The 19,899-nt window shown below is 49.5% G+C and overlaps 6 non-coding genes across 6 annotated transcripts; all 6 read left to right on the forward strand.

Annotated features, from left to right (window-relative positions):
- The first annotated feature begins 6,320 nt into the window (after positions 1–6,320).
- Positions 6,321–6,398, forward strand: Trnan-guu (transfer RNA asparagine (anticodon GUU)). The gene has a single exon. It is a non-coding gene; the product is annotated as a tRNA-Asn (tRNA).
- An 856-nt stretch (positions 6,399–7,254) lies between these two features.
- Positions 7,255–7,332, forward strand: Trnan-guu (transfer RNA asparagine (anticodon GUU)). The gene has a single exon. It is a non-coding gene; the product is annotated as a tRNA-Asn (tRNA).
- Positions 7,333–9,572: 2,240 nt separating this feature from the next.
- On the forward strand, positions 9,573–9,650 carry Trnan-guu (transfer RNA asparagine (anticodon GUU)). Its single transcript has one exon. It is a non-coding gene; the product is annotated as a tRNA-Asn (tRNA).
- A 6,067-nt stretch (positions 9,651–15,717) lies between these two features.
- Trnat-agu (transfer RNA threonine (anticodon AGU)) lies at positions 15,718–15,790 on the forward strand. The gene has a single exon. It is a non-coding gene; the product is annotated as a tRNA-Thr (tRNA).
- A 2,245-nt stretch (positions 15,791–18,035) lies between these two features.
- Positions 18,036–18,113, forward strand: Trnan-guu (transfer RNA asparagine (anticodon GUU)). The gene has a single exon. It is a non-coding gene; the product is annotated as a tRNA-Asn (tRNA).
- Positions 18,114–18,969: 856 nt separating this feature from the next.
- Trnan-guu (transfer RNA asparagine (anticodon GUU)) lies at positions 18,970–19,047 on the forward strand. The gene has a single exon. It is a non-coding gene; the product is annotated as a tRNA-Asn (tRNA).
- Positions 19,048–19,899: the final 852 nt, after the last annotated feature.

Consider the following 19,899-nt stretch of genomic DNA (forward strand, 5'->3'; position numbering starts at 1 on the left):
CTTAACTTTTGTCTTATTTTCACGGAGCCCCTCATTTCCCATTTTCTGATTCGCTGCAGGCTTAGCGAGGGCCTCTGTTCTGGCAGTCTTGGTGCCAAAGGGAGCTTAAGAGGGTTCAATGCTGGTCGACCACTCTCAACATGTCGTAGACACTCGAGTCACGGCCCGGGTATTAAAAAGAAGGTCCCCTTCACCCCGCGTAGTCCGAGTGGCACTGGCTACCACCCCCAAGTGCAGAAAACCAAAATAGCTTAACATAAATACCCGAGAAAGTGCTGAGGAAACAGCCCCGCCGGTAGCGTAGTGGTTATCGCACCAGACCGGTATTCTGCAGGTCGTGGGTTCGGATCCCGCCCGGCGGGCACTTTTTCACCACTTTCTTTTGGACTCAAAAAATTCTTCATCTCTTTCTATGACCCACCACAACCTCCCCTTTGCTTTCCGAGGTTTTGTTGACTGCCAAACCTTAATTTTTGTCTTATTTTCACAAAGCAGCTCATTTCCGATTTTCTGATTCGCTACATGCTTAGCGAGGGCCTCTGTTCTGGCAGTCTTGGTGCCAAAGGGAGCTTAAGAGGGTTCAACGCTGGTCGACCACTCTCCACATGTCGTAGACACTCGACTCACGGCCCGAGGATTAAAAAGAAGGTCCCTTTCACCCCGAGTAGTCCGAGTGGCACTGGCTACCACCCCCAAGTGCAGAAAACAAAAATACCTTAACATAAATTCCCGAGAAAGTGCTGGGGAAACAGCCCTGCCAGTAGAGTAGTGGTTATCGCACCAGACCGGTATTCTGGAGGTCGTGTGTTCGGATACCACCCGGCGGGCATTTTTTCACCACTTTCATTTCGACTAAAAAAATTCTTTATCTCTTTCTATGACCCACCACAACCTCTCCTTTGCTTTCCGATATTTTCTTGACTGCCAACCCTTAACTTTTGTCTTATTTTCACGGAGCCCCTCATTTCCCATTTTCTGATTCCCTGCAGGCTTAGCGAGGGCCTCTGTTCTGGCAGTCTTGGTGCCAAAGGGAGCTTAAGAGGGTTCAATGCTGGTCGACCACTCTCGACATGTCGTAGACACTCGAGTCACGGCCCGGGTATTAAAAAGAAGGTCCCCTTCACCCCGAGTAGTCCGAGTGGCACTGGCTACCACCCCCAAGTGCAGAAAACAAAAATAGGTTAACATAAATACCCGAGAAAGTGCTGAGGAAACAGCCCCGCCGGTAGCGTACTGGTTATCACACCAGACCGGTATTCTAGAGGTCATGGGTTCGGATCCCACCCGGCGGGCATTTTTTCACCACTGTCTTTTCGACTCAAGACATTCTTCATCTCTTTCTATGACCCCCACAACCTCCTCTTTGCTTTCCGAGGTTTTCTTGAATGCCAACCCTTAATTTCTGTCTTATTTTCATGGAGCCCCTCATTTCCCATTTTCTGATTCGCTACTTGCTTAGCGAGGGCCTCTGTTCTGGCAGGCTTGGTGCCAAAGGGAGCTTAAGAGGGTTCAACGCTGGTCCACCATTCTCGACATGTCGTAGACACTCGAGTCACGGCGCAGGTATTAAAAAGAAGGTCCCCTTGACCCGAGTAGTCCGAGTGTCACTGGCTACCACCCCCAAGTGCAGTAAATAAAAATACCTTAACATAAATACTGGAGAAAGTGCTGGGGAAACAACCCCGCCGGTAGCGTAGTGGCTATCGCACCGGTCTGGTATTCTGGAGGTCGTGGGTTCGGATACCACCCGGCGGGCATTTTTTCACCACTTTCTTTTCGACTAAAAAAATTCTTCATCTCTTTGTATGACCCCCCAAAACCTCCCCTTTGCTTTCCGAGGTTTTCTTGACTACCAACCCTTAATTTCTGTGTTATTTTCACAAAGCAGCTCATTTCCGATTTTCTGATTCGCTACATGCTTAGCGAGGGCCTCTGTTCTGGCAGTCTTGGTGCCAAAGGGAGCTTAAGAGGGTTCAACGCTGGTCGACCACTCTCCACATGTCGTAGACACTCGACTCACGGCCCGAGGATTAAAAAGAAGGTCCCTTTCACCCCGAGTAGTCCGAGTGGCACTGGCTACCACCCCCAAGTGCAGAAAACAAAAATACCTTAACATAAATTCCCGAGAAAGTGCTGGGGAAACAGCCCTGCCAGTAGAGTAGTGGTTATCGCACCAGACCGGTATTCTGGAGGTCGTGTGTTCGGATACCACCCGGCGGGCATTTTTTCACCACTTTCATTTCGACTAAAAAAATTCTTTATCTCTTTCTATGACCCACCACAACCTCTCCTTTGCTTTCCGATATTTTCTTGACTGCCAACCCTTAACTTTTGTCTTATTTTCACGGAGCCCCTCATTTCCCATTTTCTGATTCCCTGCAGGCTTAGCGAGGGCCTCTGTTCTGGCAGTCTTGGTGCCAAAGGGAGCTTAAGAGGGTTCAATGCTGGTCGACCACTCTCGACATGTCGTAGACACTCGAGTCACGGCCCGGGTATTAAAAAGAAGGTCCCCTTCACCCCGAGTAGTCCGAGTGGCACTGGCTACCACCCCCAAGTGCAGAAAACCAAAATAGCTTAACATAAATACCCGAGAAAGTGCTGAGGAAACAGCCCCGCCGGTAGCGTAGTGGTTATCGCACCAGACCGGTATTCTGCAGGTCGTGGGTTCGGATCCCGCCCGGCGGGCACTTTTTCACCACTTTCTTTTGGACTCAAAAAATTCTTCATCTCTTTCTATGACCCACCACAACCTCCCCTTTGCTTTCCGAGGTTTTGTTGACTGCCAACCCTTAATTTTTGTCTTATTTTCACGGAGCAGCTCATTTCCGATTTTCTGATTCGCTACATGCTTAGCCAGGGCCTCTGTTCTGGCAGTCTTGGTGCCAAAGGGAGCTTAAGAGGGTTCAACGCTGGTCGACCACTCTCCACATGTCGTAGACACTCGACTCACAGCCCGAGGATTAAAAAGAAGGTCCCTTTCACCCCGAGTAGTCCGAGTGGCACTGGCTACCACCCCCAAGTGCAGAAAACAAAAATACCTTAACATAAATACCCGAGAAAGTGCTGGGGAAACAGCCCTGCCAGTAGAGTAGTGGTTATCGCAGCAGACCGGTATTCTGGAGGTCGTGTGTTCGGATACCACCCGGCGGGCATTTTTTCACCACTTTCATTTCGACTAAAAAAATTCTTTATCTCTTTCTATGACCCACCACAACCTCTCCTTTGCTTTCCGATATTTTCTTGACTGCCAACCCTTAACTTTTGTCTTATTTTCACGGAGCCCCTCATTTCCCATTTTCTGATTCCCTGCAGGCTTAGCGAGGGCCTCTGTTCTGGCAGTCTTGGTGCCAAAGGGAGCTTAAGTGGGTTCGACGCTGGTCGAGCATTCTCGACATGTCGTAGACACTCGAGTCACGGCCCGGGTATTAAAAAGAAGGTCCCCTTCACCCCGAGTAGTCCGAGTGGCACTGGCTACCACCCCCAAGTGCAGAAAACAAAAATACCTTAACATAAATACCTGAGAAAGTTCTGGGGAAACAGCCCCGCCGGTAGCGTAGTGGTTATCGCTCGAGACCTGTATTCTGCAGGTCGTGGGTTCGGATTCTGCCCGGCGGGCACTTTTTCACCACTTTCTTTTGGACTCAAGAAATTCTTCATCTCTTTCTATGACCCACCACAACCTCCCCTTTGCTTTCCGAGGTTTTCTTGACTGCCAACTCTTAATTTTTGTCTAATTTTCACGGAGCCCCTCATTTCCCATTTTCTGATTCGCTATATGCTTAGCGAGGGCCTCTGTTCTGGCAGTCTTGGTGCCTAAGGGAGCTTAAGAGGGTTCAACGTTGGTCGACCACTCTCGACATGTCGTAGACTCTCGAGTCACGGCCCGGGTATTAAAAAGAAGGTCTTCTTCACCCCGAGTAGTCCGAGTGGCACTGGCTACCACCCCCAAGTGCAGAAAAGAAAAATACCTTAACATAAATACCTGAGAAAGTTCTGGGGAAACAGCCCCGCCGGTAGCGTAGTGGTTATCACACCAGACCGGTATTCTAGAGGTCATGGGTTCGGATCCCACCCTGAGGGCATTTTTTCACCACTGTCTTTTCGACTCAAGAAATTCTTCATCTCTTTCAATGACCCACCACAACCTCCCCTTTGCTTTCCGAGGTTTTCTTGACTGGAAACCCTTAATTTCTGTCTTATTTAAACGGAGCCCCTCATTTCCCTTTTTCTGATTCGCTACATGCTTAGCGAGGGCCTCTGTTCTGGCAGTCTTGGTGCCAAAGGGAGCTTAAGAGGGTTCAATGCTGGTCGACCACTCTCGACATGTCGTAGACACTCGAGTCACGCCCCGGGGATTAAAAAGAAGGTCCCCTTCACCCCGAGTATTCCGAGTGGCACTGGCTACCACCCCCAAGTGCAGAAAACAAAAATACCTTAACATGAATACCCGAGAAAGTGCTGGGGAAACAGCCCCGCCGGTGGCGTAGTGGTTATCGCACCAGACCGGTATTCTGGATGTCGTGTGTTGGGATCCCACCCGGCAGGCATTTTTTCACCACTTTCTTTTCGACTAAAAAAATTCTTCATCTCTTTCTATGACCCACCACAACCTCCCCTTTGCTTTCCGAGGTTTTCTTGACTGCCAACTCTTATTTCTGTCTTATTTTCACGGAGCCCCTAATTTCCCATTTTCTGATTCGCTACATGCTTAGCGAGGGCCTCCGTTCTGGCAGTCTTGCGGCGAAAGGGAGCTTAAGAGGGTTCAACGCTGGTCGACCCTCTCGGCATGTCCTAGGCAGTCGAGTCACGGCCCGAGGATTAAAAAGAAGGTCCCCTTCACCCCGAGTAGTCCGAATGGCACTGGCTACCACCCCCAAGTGCAGAAAAAAAATACCTTAACATGAATACCCGAGAAATTGCTGGGGAAACAGCCCCGCCGGTAGCGTAGTGGTTATCGCACCACACTTGTATTCTAGAGGTCGTGGGTTCGGATCCCACCCGGCGGGCATTTTTTCACCACTGTCTTTTCGACTCAAAAAATACTTCATCTCTTTCTATGACCCACCCGAACCTCCTCTTTGCTTTCCGAGGTTTTCTTGCCTGCCAACCCTTATTTCTGTCTTATTTTCACGTAGCCCCTCATTTCCCATTTTCTGATTCACTACATGCTTAGCGAGGGCCTCTGTTCTGGCAGGCTTGGTGCCAAAGGGAGCTTAAGAGGGTTTAACGCTGGTCCACCATTCTGGACATGTCGTAGACACTCGAGTCACGGCCCAGGTATTAAAAAGAAGGTGCCCTTCACCCCGAGTAGTCCGAGTTGCACTGGCTACCACCCCCAAGTGCAGTAAGCAAAAATACCTTAACATAAATACCCGAGAAAGTGCTGGGGAAACAGCCCCGCCGGTAGCGTAGTGGCTATCGCACCAGACCGGTATTCTGGAGGTCGTGGGTTCGGATCCCACCCGGCGGGCATTTTTTCACCCCTTTCTTTTCGACTAAAAAATTCTTCATCTCTTTCTATGACCCACCACAACCTCCCCTTTGCTTTCCGAGGTTTTCTTGACTGGAAACCCTTAATTTCTGTCCTATTTAAACGGAGCCCCTCATTTCCCTTTTTCTGATTCGCTACATGCTTAGCGAGGGCCTCTGTTCTGGCAGTCTTGGTGTCAAAGGGAGCTTAAGAGGGTTCGACGCTGGTCGAGCATTCTCGACATGTCGTAGACACTCGAGTCACGCCCCGGGGATTAAAAAGAAGGTCCCCTTCACCCCGAGTATTCCGAGTGGCACTGGCTACCACCCCCAAGTGCAGAAAACAAAAATACCTTAACATAAATACCCGAGAAAGTGCTGGGGAAACAGCCCCGCCGGTGGCGTAGTGGTTATCGCACCAGACCGGTATTCTGGAGGTCGTGTGTTGGGATCCCACCCGGCGGGCATTTTTTCACCACTTTCTTTTCGACTAAAAAAATTCTTCATCTCTTTCTATGACCCACCACAACCTCCCCTTTGCTTTCCGAGGTTTTCTTGACTGCCAACCCTTATTTCTGTCTTATTTTCACGGAGCCCTTAATTTCCCATTTTCTGATTCGCTACATGCTTTGCGAGGGCCTCTGTTCTGGCAGTCTTGGTGCCAAAGGGAGCTTAAGAGGGTTCACGCTGGTCGACCCTCTCGATATGTCGTAGACACTCGAGTCAGGGCCAGGGGATTAAAAAGAAGGTCCCCTTCACCCCGAGTAGTCCGACTGACACTGGCTACCACCCCCAAGTGCAGAAAACCAAAATACCTTAATATAAATACCCGAAAAAGTGGTGGGGTAACAGCCCTGCCCATAGCGTAGTGGTTATCGCACCAGACCGTTATTCTGGAGGTCGTGGGTTCGGATCCCACCCGGAGGGCATTTTTTCACCACTTTCATTTCGACTAAAAACATTCTTTATCTGTTTCTATGACCCTTCACAACCTCCCCTTTGCTTTCGATGTTTTCTTGACTGCCAACCCTTTACTTTTGTCTTATTTTCACGGAGCCCCTCATTTCCCATTTTCTGATTCGCTGCAGGCTTAGCGAGGTTCTCTGTTCAGGCAGTCTTGGTGCCAAAGGGAGCTTAAGAGGGTTCAATGCTGGTCGACCACTCTCGACTGTCGTAGACACTCGAGTCACGGCCCGGGTATTAAAAAGAAGGTCCCCTTCACCCCGAGTAGTCCGAGTGGCACTGGCTACCACCTCCAAGTGCAGAAAACAAAAATACCTTAACATAAATTCCCGAGAAAGTGCTGAGGAAACAGCCCCGCCGGTAGCGTAGTGGTTATCGCCCGAGACCTGTATTCTGCAGGTCGTGGGTTCGGATTCTGCCCGGCGGGCACTTTTTCACCACTTTCTTTTGGACTCAAAAAATTCTTCATCTCTTTCTATGACCCACCACAACCTCCCCTTTGCTTTCCGAGGTTTTCTTGACTGCCAACTCTTAATTTTTGTCTAATTTTCACGGAGCCCCTCATTTCCCATTTTCTGATTCGCTATATGCTTAGCGAGGGCCTCTGTTCTGGCAGTCTTGGTGCTAAAGGGAGCTTAAGAGGGTTCAACGCTGGTCGACTATTCTCGACATGTCGTAGACACTCGACTCAAAACCCGGGGATTAAAAAGAAGGTCCCCTTCACCCCGAGTAGTCCGAGTGGCACTGGCTACCACCCCCAAGTGCAGAAAACAAAAATACCTTAACATTAATATAAATACCCGAAAAAGTGGTGGGGTAGCAGCCCTGCCCGTAGCGTAGTGGTTATCGCACCAGACCGTTATTCTGGAGGTCGTGGGTTCGGATCCCACCCGGAGGGCATTTTTTCACCACTTTCATTTCGACTAAAAACATTCTTTATCTGTTTCTATGACCCTTCACAACCTCCCCTTTGCTTTCGATGTTTTCTTGACTGCCAACCCTTTACTTTTGTCTTATTTTCACGGAGCCCCTCATTTCCCATTTTCTGATTCGCTGCAGGCTTAGCGAGGTTCTCTGTTCTGGCAGTCTTGGTGCCAAAGGGAGCTTAAGAGGGTTCAATGCTGGTCGACCACTCTCGACTGTCGTAGACACTCGAGTCACGGCCCGGGTATTAAAAAGAAGGTCCCCTTCACCCCGAGTAGTCCGAGTGGCACTGGCTACCACCTCCAAGTGCAGAAAACAAAAATACCTTAACATAAATTCCCGAGAAAGTGTTGAGGAAACAGCCCCGCCGGTAGCGTAGTGGTTATCGCCCGAGACCTGTATTCTGCAGGTCGTGGGTTCGGATTCTGCCCGGCGGGCACTTTTTCACCACTTTCTTTTGGACTCAAAAAATTCTTCATCTCTTTCTATGACCCACCACAACCTCCCCTTTGCTTTCCGAGGTTTTCTTGACTGCCAACTCTTAATTTTTGTCTAATTTTCACGGAGCCCCTCATTTCCCATTTTCTGATTCGCTATATGCTTAGCGAGGGCCTCTGTTCTGGCAGTCTTGTGCTAAAGGGAGCTTAAGAGGGTTCAACGCTGGTCGACTATTCTCGACATGTCGTAGACACTCGACTCAAAACCCGGGGATTAAAAAGAAGGTCCCCTTCACCCCGAGTAGTCCGAGTGGCACTGGCTACCACCCCCAAGTGCAGAAAACAAAAATACCTTAACATAAATTCCCGAGAAAGTGCTGGGGAAACAGCCCACCAGTAGCGTAGTGGTTATCACACCAGACCGGTATTCTGGAGGTCGTGGGTTCGGATACCACCCGGCGGGCATTTTTTCACCACTTTCATTTCGACTAAAAAAATTCTTTATCTCTTTCTATGACCCTTCACAACCTCCCCTTTGCTTTCCGGTGTTTTTTTGACTGCCAACCCTTAACTTTTGTCTTATTTTCACGGAGCCCCTCATTTCCCATTTTCTGATTCGCTGCAGGCTTAGCGAGGTTCTCTGTTCTGGCAGTCTTGGTGCCAAAGGGAGCTTAAGAGGGTTCAATGCTGGTCGACCACTCTCGACATGTCGTAGACACTCGAGTCACGACTCGGGTATTAAAAAGAAGGTCCCCTTCACCCCGAGTAGTCCGAGTGGCACTGGCTACCACCCCCAAGTGCAGAAAACAAAAATAGCTTAACATAAATACCCGAGAAAGTGCTGAGGAAACAGCCCCGCCGGTAGCGTAGTGGTTATCGCACCAGACCGGTATTCTGCAGGTCGTGGGTTCGGATCCCACCCGGCGGGCACTTTTTCACCACTTTCTTTTGGACTCAAAAAATTCTTCATCTCTTTCTATTACCCACCACAACCTCCCCTTTGCTTTCAGAGGTTTTGTTGACTGCCAACCCTTAATTTTTGTCTTATTTTCACGGAGCAGCTCATTTCCCATTTTCTGATTTGCTACATGCCTAGCGAGGGCCTGTTTTCTGGCAGTCTTGGTGTCAAAGGGAGCTTAAGAGGGTTCGACGCTGGTCGAGCATTCTCGACATGTCGTAGACACTCGAGTCACGCCCCGGGGATTAAAAAGAAGGTCCCTTTCACCCCGAGTATTCCGAGTGGCACTGGCTACCACCCCCAAGTGCAGAAAACAAAAATACCTTAACATAAATACCCGAGAAAGTGCTGGGGAAACAGCCCCGCCGGTGGCGTAGTGGTTATCGCACCAGACCGGTATTCTGAAGGTCGTGTGTTGGGATCCCACCCGGCGGGCAATTTTTCCCCACTTTCTTTTCGACTAAAAAAATTCTTCATCTCTTTCTATGACCCACCACAACCTCCCCTTTGCTTTCCGAGGTTTTCTTGACTGCCAACCCTTATTTCTGTCTTATTTTCACGGAGCCCCTAATTTCCCATTTTCTGATTCGCTACATGCTTTGCGAGGGCCTCTGTTCTGGCAGTCTTGGTGCCAAAGGGAGCTTAAGAGGGTTCACGCTGGTCGACCCTCTCGACATGTCGTAGACACTCGAGTCAGGGCCAGGGGATTAAAAAGAAGGTCCCCTTCACCCCGAGTAGTCCGAGTGACACTGGCTACCACCCCCAAGTGCAGAAAACCAAAATACCTTAATATAAATACCCGAGAAAGTGGTGGGGTAACAGCCCTGCCCGTAGCGTAGTGGTTATCGCACCAGACCGTTATTCTGGAGGTCGTGGGTTCGGATCCCACCAGGAGGGCATTTTTTCACCACTTTCATTTCGACTAAAAAAATTCTTTATCTGTTTCTATGACCCTTCACAACCTCCCCTTTGCTTTCCGATGTTTTCTTGACTGCCAACCCTTTACTTTTGTCTTATTTTCACGGAGCCCCTCATTTCCCATTTTCTGATTCGCTGCAGGCTTAGCGAGGTTCTCTGTTCTGGCAGTCTTGGTGCCAAAGGGAGCTTAAGAGGGTTCAATGCTGGTCGACCACTCTCGACATGTCGTAGACACTCGAGTCACGGCCCGGGTATTAAAAAGAAGGTCCCCTTCACCCCGAGTAGTCCGAGTGGCAATGGCTACCACCCCCAAGTGCAGAAAACAAAAATACCTTAACATAAATTCCCGAGAAAGTGCTGGGGAAACAGCCCCGCCAGTAGCGTAGTGGTTATCACACCAGACCGGTATTCTGGAGGTCGTGGGTTCGGATCCCACCCGGCGGGCATTTTTTCACCACTGTCTTTTCGACTCAAAAAATACTTCATCTCTTTCTATGACCCACCCGAAATTCCTCTTTGCTTTCCGAGGTTTTCTTGAGTGCCAACTCTTAATTTCTGTCTAATTTTCACGGAGCCCCTCATTTCCCATTTTCTGATTCGCTATATGCTTAGCGAGGGCCTCTGTTCTGGCAGTCTTGGTGCTAAAGGGAGCTTAAGAGGGTTCAACGCTGGTCGACTATTCTCGACATGTCGTAGACACTCGACTCACAACCCGGTGATTAAAAAGAAGGTCCCCTTCACCCCGAGTAGTCCGAGTGGCACTCGCTACCACCCCCAAGTGCAGAATACAAAAATACCTTAACATAAATTCCCGAGAAAGTGCTGGGGAAACAGCCCCGCCAGTAGCGTAGTGGTTATCGCACCAGAACGGTATTCTGGAGGTCGTGGGTTCGGATACCACCCGGCGGGCATTTTTTCACCACTTTCATTTCGACTAAAACAATTCTTTATCTCTTTCTATGACCCTTCACAACCTCCTCTTTGCTTTCCGATGTTTTCTTGACAGCCAACCCTTAATTTTTGTCTTATTTTCACGCTGCCCCTCATTTCCCATTTTCTGATTCGCTGCAGGCTTAGCGAGGTTCTCTGTTCTGGCAGTCTTGCTGCCAAAGGCAGCTTAAGAGGGTTCAACGCTGGTCGACCCTCTCGACATGTCCTAGACACTCGAGTCACGGCCCGAGGATTAAAATGAAGGTCTCCGTGACCCCGAGTAGTCCGAGTGACACTGGCTACCACCCCCAAGTGCAGAAAACCAAAATACATTTATATAAATACCCGAGAAAGTGGTGGGGTAACAGCCCCTCCGGTATCATAGTGGTTATCGCACCAGACCATTATTCTGGAGTTCGTGGGTTCGGATTCCACCAGGAGGGAATTTTTTCACCACTTTCTTTAGGACTCAAAAAATTCTTTATCTCTTTCTATGACCCACCACGACCTCCCCTTTGCTTTCCGAGGTTTTCTTGACTGCCAACTCTTAATTTCTGTCTTATTTTCACGGAGCCCCTCATTTCCCATTTTCTGATTCGCTACATGCTTAGCGAGGGCCTCGGTTCTGGCAGTCTTGGTGCCAAAGGGAGCTTAAGAGGGTTCAACGCTGGTCGACCACTCTCGACATGTCGTAGACACTCGACTCACGGCCCGGGGATTAAAAAGAAGGTCCCCTTCACCCCGAGTAGTCCGAGTGGCACTGGCTACCACCCCCAAGTGCAGAAAACAAAAATACCTTAACATAAATTCCCGAGAAAGTGCTGGGGAAACAGCCCCGCCAGTAGAGTAGTGGTTATCACACCAGACCGGTATTCTGGAGGTCGTGGGTTCGGATACCACCCGGCGGGCATTTTTTCACCACTTTCATTTCGACTAAAAAAATTCTTTATCTCTTTCTATGACCCACCACAACCTCTCCTTTGCTTTCCGATGTTTTCTTGACTGCCAACCCTTAACTTTTGTCTTATTTTCACGGAGCCCCTCATTTCCCATTTTCTGATTCGCTGCAGGCTTAGCGAGGGCCTCTGTTCTGGCAGTCTTGGTGCCAAAGGGAGCTTAAGAGGGTTCAATGCTGGTCGACCACTCTCGACATGTCGTAGACACTCGAGTCACGGCCCGGGTATTAAAAAGAAGGTCCCCTTCACCCCGAGTAGTCCGAGTGGCACTGGCTACCACCCCCAAGTGCAGAAAACAAAAATAGCTTAACATAAATACCCGAGAAAGTGCTGAGGAAACAGCCCCGCCGGTAGCGTAGTGGTTATCGCACCAGACCGGTATTCTGCAGGTCGCGGGTTCGGATCCCGCACGGCGGGCACTTTTTCACCACTTTCTTTTGGACTCAAAAAATTCTTCATCTCTTTCTATGACCCACCACAACCTCCCCTTTTCTTTCCGAGGTTTTGTTGACTGCCAACCCTTAATGTTTGTCTTATTTTCACGGAGCAGCTCATTTCCCATTTTCTGATTCGCTACATGCCTAGCGAGGGCCTCTTTTCTGGCAGCTGCCAACCCTTAATGTTTGTCTTATTTTCACGGAGCAGCTCATTTCCCATTTTCTGATTCGCTACATGCCTAGCGAGGGCCTCTTTTCTGGCAGTCTTGGTGCCAAAAGGGAGCTTAAGAGGGTTAAACGTTGGTCGACCACTCTCGACATGTCGTAGACTCTCGAGTCACGGCATGGGTATTAAAAAGAAGGTCTTCTTCACCTCGAGTAGTCCGAGTGGCACTGGCTACCACCCCCAAGTGCAGAAAACAAAAATACCTTAACATAAATACCTGAGAAAGTTCTGGGGAAACAGCCCGCCGGTAGCGTAGTGGTTATCGCACCAGACCGGTATTCTAGAGGTCATGGGTTCGGATCCCACCCGGCGGGCATTTTTTCACCACTGTCTTTTCGACTCAAAAAATTCTTCATCTCTTTCTATGACCCACCACAACCTCCCCTTTGCTTTCCGAGGTTTTCTTGACTGCCAACTCTTAATTTCTGTCTTATTTTCACGGAGCCCCTCATTTCCATTTTCTGATTCGCTACATGCTTAGCGAGGGCCTCTGTTCTGGCAGTCTTGGTGCCAAAGGGAGCTTAAGAGGGTTCAACGCTGGTCGACCACTCTCGACATGTCGTAGACACTCGACTCACGGCCCGGGGATTAAAAAGAAGGTCCCCTTCACCCCGAGTAGTCCGAGTGGCACTGGCTACCACCCCCAAGTGCAGAAAACAAAAATACCTTAACAAAAATTCCCGAGAAAGTGCTGGGGAAACAGCCCCGCCAGTAGCGTAGTGGTTATCGCAGCAGACCGGTCTTCTGGAGGTCGTGGGTTCGGATACCACCCGGTGGGCATTTTTTCACCACTTTCATTTTGACAAAAAAAATTCTTTATCTCTTTCTATGACCCACCACAACCTCTCCTGTGCTTTCCGTTGTTTTCTTGACTGCCAACCCTTAACTTTTGTCTTATTTTCACGGAGCCCCTCATTTCCCATTTTCTGATTCGCTGCCTGCAGCGGCTTAGCGAGGGCCTCTGTTCTGGCAGTCTTGGTGCCAAAGGGAGCTTAAGAGGGTTCAATGCTGGTCGACCACTCTCAACATGTCGTAGACACTCGAGTCACGGCCCGGGTATTAAAAAGAAGGTCCCCTTCACCCCGCGTAGTCCGAGTGGCACTGCCTACCACCCCCAAGTGCAGAAAACCAAAATAGCTTAACATAAATACCCGAGAAAGTGCTGAGGAAACAGCCCCGCCGGTAGCGTAGTGGTTATCGCACCAGACCGGTATTCTGCAGGTCGTGGGTTCGGATCCCGCCCGGCGGGCACTTTTTCACCACTTTCTTTTGGACTCAAAAAATTCTTCATCTCTTTCTATGACCCACCACAACCTCCCCTTTGCTTTCCGAGGTTTTGTTGACTGCCAAACCTTAATTTTTGTCTTATTTTCACAAAGCAGCTCATTTCCGATTTTCTGATTCGCTACATGCTTAGCGAGGGCCTCTGTTCTGGCAGTCTTGGTGCCAAAGGGAGCTTAAGAGGGTTCAACGCTGGTCGACCACTCTCCACATGTCGTAGACACTCGACTCACGGCCCGAGGATTAAAAAGAAGGTCCCTTTCACCCCGAGTAGTCCGAGTAGCACTGGCTACCACCCCCAAGTGCAGAAAACAAAAATACCTTAACATAAATTCCCGAGAAAGTGCTGGGGAAACAGCCCTGCCAGTAGAGTAGTGGTTATCGCACCAGACCGGTATTCTGGAGGTCGTGTGTTCGGATACCACCCGGCGGGCATTTTTTCACCACTTTCATTTCGACTAAAAAAATTCTTTATCTCTTTCTATGACCCACCACAACCTCTCCTTTGCTTTCCGATATTTTCTTGACTGCCAACCCTTAACTTTTGTCTTATTTTCACGGAGCCCCTCATTTCCCATTTTCTGATTCCCTGCAGGCTTAGCGAGGGCCTCTGTTCTGGCAGTCTTGGTGCCAAAGGGAGCTTAAGAGGGTTCAATGCTGGTCGACCACTCTCGACATGTCGTAGACACTCGAGTCACGGCCCGGGTATTAAAAAGAAGGTCCCCTTCACCCCGAGTAGTCCGAGTGGCACTGGCTACCACCCCCAAGTGCAGAAAACAAAAATAGGTTAACATAAATACCCGAGAAAGTGCTGAGGAAACAGCCCCGCCGGTAGCGTACTGGTTATCACACCAGACCGGTATTCTAGAGGTCATGGGTTCGGATCCCACCCGGCGGGCATTTTTTCACCACTGTCTTTTCGACTCAAGACATTCTTCATCTCTTTCTATGACCCCCACAACCTCCTCTTTGCTTTCCGAGGTTTTCTTGAATGCCAACCCTTAATTTCTGTCTTATTTTCATGGAGCCCCTCATTTCCCATTTTCTGATTCGCTACTTGCTTAGCGAGGGCCTCTGTTCTGGCAGGCTTGGTGCCAAAGGGAGCTTAAGATGGTTCAACGCTGGTTCACCATTCTCGACATGTCGTAGACACTCGAGTCACGGCCCAGGTATTAAAAAGAAGGTCCCCTTGACCCGAGTAGTCCGAGTGTCACTGGCTACCACCCCCAAGTGCAGTAAATAAAAATACCCTAACATAAATACTGGAGAAAGTGCTGGGGAAACAACCCCTCCGGTAGCGTAGTGGCTATCGCACCGGACTGGTATTCTGGAGGTCGTGGGTTCGGATCCCACCCGGAGGGCATTTTTTCACCACTTTCTTTACGACTAAAAAAATTCTTAATCTCTTTCTATGACCCACCACAACCTCCCCTTTGCTTTCCGAGGTTTTCTTGACTGCCAACTCTTAATTTCTGTCTTATTTTCACGGAGCCCCTCATTTCCCATTTTCTGATTCGCTACATGCTTAGAGAGGGCCTGTGTTCTGGCAGTCTTGTTGCCAAAGGGAGCTTAAGAGGGTTCAACGCTGGTCGACCACTCTCGACATGTCGTAGACACTCGACTCGCGGCCCGGGGATTAAAAAGAAGGTCCCCTTCACCCCGTGTAGTCCGAGTGGCACTGGCTACCACCCCCAAGTGCAGAAAACAAAAATTCCTTAACATAAATTCCCGAGAAAGTGCTGGGGAAACAGCCCCGCCAGTAGCGTAGTGGTTATCGCAGCAGACCGGTCTTCTGGAGGTCGTGGGTTCGGATACCACCCGGCGGGCATTTTTTCACCACTTTCTTTTCGACTAAAAAAATTCTTCATCTCTTTGTATGACCCCCCAAAACCTCCCCTTTGCTTTCCGAGGTTTTCTTGACTACCAACCCTTAATTTCTGTGTTATTTTCACGGAGCCCCTCATTTCCAATTTTCTGATTCGCTACATGCTTAGCGAGGGCCTCTGTTCTGGCAGGCTTGGTGCCAAAGGGCTCTTAAGAGGGTTCAACGCTGGTCCACCATTCTCAACATGTCATAGACACTCGAGTCACGGCCCGGGTATTAAAAAGAAGGTCCCCTTCACCCCGCGTAGTCCGAGTGGCACTGGCTACCACCCCCAAGTGCAGAAAACCAAAATAGCTTAACATAAATACCCGAGAAAGTGCTGAGGAAACAGCCCCGCCGGTAGCGTAGTGGTTATCGCACCAGACCAGTATTCTGCAGGTCGTGGGTTCGGATCCCGCCCGGCGGGCACTTTTTCACCACTTTCTTTTGGACTCAAAAAATTCTTCATCTCTTTCTATGACCCACCACAACCTCCCCTTTGCTTTCCGAGGTTTTGTTGACTGCCAACCCTTAATTTTTGTCTTATTTTCACGGAGCAGCTCATTTCCGATTTTCTGATTCGCTACATGCTTAGCGAGGGCCTCGGTTCTGGCAGTCTTGGTGCCAAAGGGAGCTTAAGAGGGTTCAACGCTGGTCGACCACTCTCCAAATGTCGTAGACACTCGACTCACAGCCCGAGGATTAAAAAGAAGGTCCCTTTCACCCCGAGTAGTCCGAGTGGCACTGGCTGCCACCCCCAAGTGCAGAAAACAAAAATACCTTAACATAAATACCCGAGAAAGTGCTGGGGAAACAGCCCTGCCAGTAGAGTAGTGGTTATCGCAGCAGACCGGTATTCTGGAGGTCGTGTGTTCGGATAACACCCGGCGGGCATTTTTTCACCACTTTCATTTCGACTAAAAAAATTCTTTATCTCTTTCTATGACCCACCACAACCTCTCCTTTGCTTTCCGATATTTTCTTGACTGCCAACCCTTAACTTTTGTCTTATTTTCACGGAGCCCCTCATTTCCCATTTTCTGATTCCCTGCAGGCTTAGCGAGGGCCTCTGTTCTGGCAGTCTTGGTGCCAAAGGGAGCTTAAGAGGGTTCAATGCTGGTCGACCACTCTCGACATGTCGTAGACATCGAGTCACGGCCCGGGTATTAAAAAGAAGGTCCCCTTCACCCCGAGTAGTCCGAGTGGCACTGGCTACCACCCCCAAGTGCAGAAAACAAAAATAGGTTAACATAAATACCCGAGAAAGTGCTGAGGAAACAGCCCCGCCGGTAGCGTACTGGTTATCGCACCAGACCGGTATTCTAGAGGTCATGGGTTCGGATCCCACCCGGCGGGCATTTTTTCACCACTGTCTTTTCGACTCAAGACATTCTTCATCTCTTTCTATGACCCCCACAACCTCCTCTTGGCTTTCCGAGGTTTTCTTGAATGCCAACCCTTAATTTCTGTCTTATTTTCATGGAGCCCCTCATTTCCCATTTTCTGATTCGCTACTTGCTTAGCGAGGGCCTCTGTTCTGGCAGGCTTGGTGCCAAAGGGAGTTTAAGAGGGTTCAACGCTGGTCCACCATTCTCGACATGTGGAGACACTCGAGTCACGGCCCAGGTATTAAAAAGAAGGTCCCCTTGACCCGAGTAGTCCGAGTGTCACTGGCTACCACCCCCAAGTGCAGTAAATAAAAATACCTTAACATAAATACCGGAGAAAGTGCTGGGGAAACAACCCCGCCGGTAGCGTAGTGGCTATCGCACCGGACCGGTATTCTGGAGGTCGTGGGTTCGGATCCCACCCGGAGGGCATTTTTTCACCACTTTCTTTACGACTAAAAAAATTCTTCATCTCTTTCTATGACCCACCACAACCTCCCCTTTGCTTTCCGAGGTTTTCTTGACTGCCAACTCTTAATTTCTCTCTTATTTTCACGGAGCCCCTCATTTCCCATTTTCTGATTCGCTACATGCTTAGCGAGGGCCTGTGTTCTGGCAGTCTTGGTGCCAAAGGGAGCTTAAGAGGGTTCAACGCTGGTCGACCACTCTCGACATGTCGTAGACACTCGACTCACGGCCCGGGGATTAAAAAGAAGGTCCCCTTCACCCCGAGTAGTCCGAGTGGCACTGGCTACCACCCCCAAGTGCAGAAAACAAAAATTCCTTAACATAAATTCCCGAGAAAGTGCTGGGGAAACAGCCCCGCCAGTAGCGTAGTGGTTATCGCAGCAGACCGGTCTTCTTGAGGTCGTGGGTTCGGATACCACCCGGCGGGCATTTTTTCACCACTTTCTTTTCGACTAAAAAAATTCTTCATCTCTTTGTATGACCCCCCAAAACCTCCCCTTTGCTTTCCGAGGTTTTCTTGACTACCAACCCTTAATTTCTGTGTTATTTTCACGGAGCCCCTCATTTCCAATTTTCTGATTCGCTACATGCTTAGCGAGGGCCTCTGTTCTGGCAGGCTTGGTGCCAAAGGGCGCTTAAGAGGGTTCAACGCTGGTCCACCATTCTCGACATGTGGTAGACACTCGAGTCAGGGCCAGGGGATTAAAAAGAAGGTCCCCTTCACCCCGAGTAGTCCGACTGACACTGGCTACCACCCCCAAGTGCAGAAAACCAAAATACCTTAATATAAATACCCGAAAAAGTGGTGGGGTAACAGCCCTGCCCGTAGCGTAGTGGTTATCGCACCAGACCGTTATTCTGGAGGTCGTGGGTTCGGATCCCACCCGGAGGGCATTTTTTCACCACTTTCATTTCGACTAAAAACATTCTTTATCTGTTTCTATGACCCTTCACAACCTCCCCTTTGCTTTCGATGTTTTCTTGACTGCCAACCCTTTACTTTTGTCTTATTTTCACGGAGCCCCTCATTTCCCATTTTCTGATTCGCTGCAGGCTTAGCGAGGTTCTCTGTTCAGGCAGTCTTGGTGCCAAAGGGAGCTTAAGAGGGTTCAATGCTGGTCGACCACTCTCGACTGTCGTAGACACTCGAGTCACGGCCCGGGTATTAAAAAGAAGGTCCCCTTCACCCCGAGTAGTCCGAGTGGCACTGGCTACCACCTCCAAGTGCAGAAAACAAAAATACCTTAACATAAATTCCCGAGAAAGTGCTGAGGAAACAGCCCCGCCGGTAGCGTAGTGGTTATCGCCCGAGACCTGTATTCTGCAGGTCGTGGGTTCGGATTCTGCCCGGCGGGCACTTTTTCACCACTTTCTTTTGGACTCAAAAAATTCTTCATCTCTTTCTATGACCCACCACAACCTCCCCTTTGCTTTCCGAGGTTTTCTTGACTGCCAACTCTTAATTTTTGTCTAATTTTCACGGAGCCCCTCATTTCCCATTTTCTGATTCGCTATATGCTTAGCGAGGGCCTCTGTTCTGGCAGTCTTGGTGCTAAAGGGAGCTTAAGAGGGTTCAACGCTGGTCGACTATTCTCGACATGTCGTAGACACTCGACTCAAAACCCGGGGATTAAAAAGAAGGTCCCCTTCACCCCGAGTAGTCCGAGTGGCACTGGCTACCACCCCCAAGTGCAGAAAACAAAAATACCTTAACATTAATATAAATACCCGAAAAAGTGGTGGGGTAGCAGCCCTGCCCGTAGCGTAGTGGTTATCGCACCAGACCGTTATTCTGGAGGTCGTGGGTTCGGATCCCACCCGGAGGGCATTTTTTCACCACTTTCATTTCGACTAAAAACATTCTTTATCTGTTTCTATGACCCTTCACAACCTCCCCTTTGCTTTCGATGTTTTCTTGACTGCCAACCCTTTACTTTTGTCTTATTTTCACGGAGCCCCTCATTTCCCATTTTCTGATTCGCTGCAGGCTTAGCGAGGTTCTCTGTTCTGGCAGTCTTGGTGCCAAAGGGAGCTTAAGAGGGTTCAATGCTGGTCGACCACTCTCGACTGTCGTAGACACTCGAGTCACGGCCCGGGTATTAAAAAGAAGGTCCCCTTCACCCCGAGTAGTCCGAGTGGCACTGGCTACCACCTCCAAGTGCAGAAAACAAAAATACCTTAACATAAATTCCCGAGAAAGTGTTGAGGAAACAGCCCCGCCGGTAGCGTAGTGGTTATCGCCCGAGACCTGTATTCTGCAGGTCGTGGGTTCGGATTCTGCCCGGCGGGCACTTTTTCACCACTTTCTTTTGGACTCAAAAAATTCTTCATCTCTTTCTATGACCCACCACAACCTCCCCTTTGCTTTCCGAGGTTTTCTTGACTGCCAACTCTTAATTTTTGTCTAATTTTCACGGAGCCCCTCATTTCCCATTTTCTGATTCGCTATATGCTTAGCGAGGGCCTCTGTTCTGGCAGTCTTGTGCTAAAGGGAGCTTAAGAGGGTTCAACGCTGGTCGACTATTCTCGACATGTCGTAGACACTCGACTCAAAACCCGGGGATTAAAAAGAAGGTCCCCTTCACCCCGAGTAGTCCGAGTGGCACTGGCTACCACCCCCAAGTGCAGAAAACAAAAATACCTTAACATAAATTCCCGAGAAAGTGCTGGGGAAACAGCC

Source organism: Haemaphysalis longicornis, unplaced genomic scaffold, assembly GCF_048455015.1.
Source record: "Haemaphysalis longicornis isolate Haplotype H1 unplaced genomic scaffold, Haemaphysalis longicornis Haplotype H1 scaffold_13, whole genome shotgun sequence".
Classification (NCBI taxonomy): Eukaryota; Metazoa; Arthropoda; class Arachnida; order Ixodida; family Ixodidae; genus Haemaphysalis; species Haemaphysalis longicornis.